This window comes from Tarenaya hassleriana, unplaced genomic scaffold, assembly GCF_000463585.1.
Source record: "Tarenaya hassleriana unplaced genomic scaffold, ASM46358v1 Cleome97, whole genome shotgun sequence".
NCBI lineage: Eukaryota > Viridiplantae > Streptophyta > Magnoliopsida > Brassicales > Cleomaceae > Tarenaya > Tarenaya hassleriana.
In genome coordinates, this window is record NW_010972109.1 from 268,360 (window position 1) to 272,183 (window position 3,824).

The following is a 3,824-nucleotide window of genomic DNA, read 5'->3' on the forward strand; positions in this document are numbered from 1 at the left end:
GAGGACGAGCCATGTGTTTACAAGAATGTTAGTGGGAGCACAGTAGTTTTTCTGGTGCTGTATGTGGATGACATTCTCCTTATAGGGAATGACGTTCCTACCTTGCAAGATGTTAAGTCTTGGCTAGGAACGCAGTTTTCTATGAAGGACCTAGGAGAAGCGGCCTATATTCTAGGAATAAAGATCTATAGAGATAGATCGAGGCGTCTTCTAGGATTGTGTCAGAGTACTTACATCGATAAGGTCTTGAAACGGTTCAAGATGCAAGATTCCAAGAAAGGAACCTTACCGATGAGCAGTGGCACAGTTCTCTGCAAGAGTCAGTGTCCTACGACACCTGATGAGCGAGAACGCATGGATCGGATTCCATATGCTTCGGCAATTGGATCCATCATGTATGCCATGCTTTGTACTCGACCGGATGTATCCTACGCGTTGAGCATTACGAGTAGATATCAGTCAGATCCAGGTGAGTCGCACTGGATCGCCGTCAAGAACGTCCTGAAGTACTTGAGAAGGACTAAGGATGTGTTCTTGGTATACGGTGGGTCGGAAGACGAGCTCGCTGTAAGAGGTTACACCGATGCTAGTTTTCAGTCAGACTCGGATGACTACAGATCGCAGTCTGGCTATGTTTTCTGTTTGAACGGAGGCGCTGTTAGCTGGAAGAGTTCCAAGCAGGCGACCGTTGCAGATTCTACTACAGAAGCTGAGTATATTGCAGCGTCGGACGCATCAAAGGAAGCTGTTTGGATCAGAAAGTTTGTTGGTGATTTGGGTGTCATTCCGAGTGCTGATAGCCCCATTGCTCTGTATTGTGACAACAATGGAGCGATCGCACAAGCGAAAGAACCCAGATCCCATCAACGATCCAAACACATACTCAGACGATTTCACCTTATCAGGGAGATTATAGACAGAGGAGACGTGCACATTTGCAGAGTGTCGACAGATGACAACATTGCCGATCCGTTGACGAAGCCTCTCCCTTCGTCGAAGCATGAGGGTCATGTTAGGGATATGGGCATTAGATGTTTAGCAGTTCATGATTAGAGCAAGTGGGAGATTGTTGGTTTAGTGCTCTATGATGTACTGATTATGAGCTTTGTTCAGATACATTCGATGTATTGATACTTTCTATGTGTTTTATGAGAGTATTTTATTCATTACATGTTCTTGCATGCTAGATCTGTTATGAAATCCATGTATCATTATGAATGATACTAAACTCCCTAGTCTTGTGTCATTATGGGAATAACGACATAATAAGACTAGTATGATGTGTGATTGATGATCATAGCGATGATCATAGGTATTGGATACGATCACAATCATAGGTATTCGTTGCAGAACGGAATACTGGACTGACCCGCATGAGATTGTCACATGGACTAGCGTCATGACTTGAATCTGATACGACGATTCCATGATTGGATCCTAAGACCTGAGATATCTACGGAATCCAACATGAGGAGTTGCGTGCTTTGAATACGTCAAACGTCCTGCGTCACAGGAGGACTATAAAGGCGTGTATCAGGTACGAAACGAATCATGTACTGGATTGTAGATAGTCAAGACGGGATTTGTACCTCTCGTAAAAGAGAGAGATATCGCTGAGCCCCTCGTGTGAGCAAGACTGAAGAATTGTGTGGCCGCACTATAGACGAACGTCGTTTATTTCAGACAGTCGAACTCAGTGAAGGAGAAAGCAGTCGAATCAGATAAGGTGGCTTGTCCATGCCTTATGTTCGACATATGATATCGCGATACAAAAGGATCATCAGTTGGAATCATCACTGGCTTTCGTATGATCACAAACAAACTCTATTCGAGATAGGTAGTTATAGTGTCTTGCTAGAGACCGCCTATGACTTGTATTAGCGGAATGGAGATTCTGCGTTTTACTGCTATTCCGGATGAGCCTACAGGGTCACACACAATAGGGATGGACAAGTACGTGTGCTAAATTATCTCGATTAGGAATCCTAATTGGATTGAGATTTCTAATTGGAATAGGAATCCTAATGGGATTAGGAGTCCTGTTATGTATAGGAATCCTAATGAGATTAGAATTCTATTACATCTAGGAAATCTAATGAGATTAGAATTCTAATAGGTTTAGGAAACCTAATTAGATTAGGATTGCTAGTAATTAATCTATTCCTTATCAAATTAGGATTTTTGGAAAGTCCATATAAGGAGAATGTCTTCTAGGGTTTTAAGTGAAGAAAAGAAAAAGAAGGAAAAGGAGAAGAAAAAAAAGAAGAAAAATAAAACCCTAAGCCTCCAAAAACCTTGCACACAAGAGAGATCGAGATCTCTAGTCCTAGCAGACAAGTTCCAAGGTGTTGGAATCCATCCCGACATGTGGATACGTGTAGAGGGCGAGGTATTCTTCCTGCCTAGAGTGATCGGACGAACAGATCAATTGATACAGGCCCCGGATCGATTGAGGTAAGCGTTCTAACGTTTCTATGATTCAATAGTAGCATGGTTCTAGGGTTTCATTAAAATTTTTGTTTTATATCCGCTGCGCAAACCCTAGAATCGATCTCTTAGGAATTAGATTCGCTCATGAGATCCCAGGAAATCCAACATTTCACATCGACGCACCCGATTCTTCTACAAACGTTTCCGAACCCTCCACGACGACTAATAAAGACGTTCTAGAGCCTAGAGAGCCACCACTTCACACGGGGAAGCTGAATAAAGCTGATTGGAGTTTAGAGAATGCCCCAAAGGTGGAGATGAAGCCCTTACCCGAAGGGCTCAGGTATGTTTTCCTTGGACCTAACTCGACTTATCCGATTATAGTGAATGCTGCGTTGCTAGAACCCCAGGTAGAACAGTTGAGTGATTTGCTTAGACGTTATAGGGGTGTTCTTGGATATACTTTGGATGATATTAAGGGACTTAGCCCTTCGTTATGCATGCATCGTATTCATTTAGATGATGAGTCGAAATCCTCTGTTGAGCATCAACGTAGATTGAATCCGACGATGAAAGAGGTAGTTAGGAAAGAGGTGATGAAGCTGTTAGATGCGGGTATTATATACCCTATTTCGGATAGTACGTGGGTGAGTCCTGTGCAGGTTGTACCCAAGAAGGGAGGCATGACCGTGATCCAGAACGAGAAGAACGAGCTTATTCCTACGCGGACGGTCACGGGATGGAGGATGTGCATCGACTATCGTAAGTTGAACTCCAACACCCGTAAGGATCACTTTCCTTTGCCTTTTATTGATCAGATGTTAGAGAGACTTGCACTCCACTCGTACTTTTGCTTTCTAGACGGTTACTCGGGATTCTTCCAGATCCCCATTCACCCGAGTGACCAGGAGAAGATCACCTTTATTTGTCCTTATGGCAAGTTTGCTTATCGTCGTATGTCCTTTGGATTATGTAATGCACCTGCCACTTTTCAGAGATGCATGACTGTTATATTTTCTGATGTGATTGAGGATATTATGGAGGTGTTCATGGACGATTTCTCTGTCCATGGACCCTCATTTGACGTCTGTTTGGCCAATTTGCATCGAGTCTTAGACAGGTGGGCAGCGGCCAACTTAGTCCTCAACTGAGAGAAGTGTCACTTCATGGTGCAAGAAGGGATTGTTTTAGGACATAAGGTGCCTTCTAGGGGAATCGAGGTAGACAGAGCAAAGATAGAGGTTATTGAGAAGCTTCCACCGCCCGGGAACGTCAAAGGCATCCGCAGTTTTCTAGGACATGCAGGATTTTATCGGCGGTTCATCAAGGACTTCTCCAAGATCTCTAGACCACTTACCAAGCTATTGGCGAAAGATGTACCATTCAGGTTCACT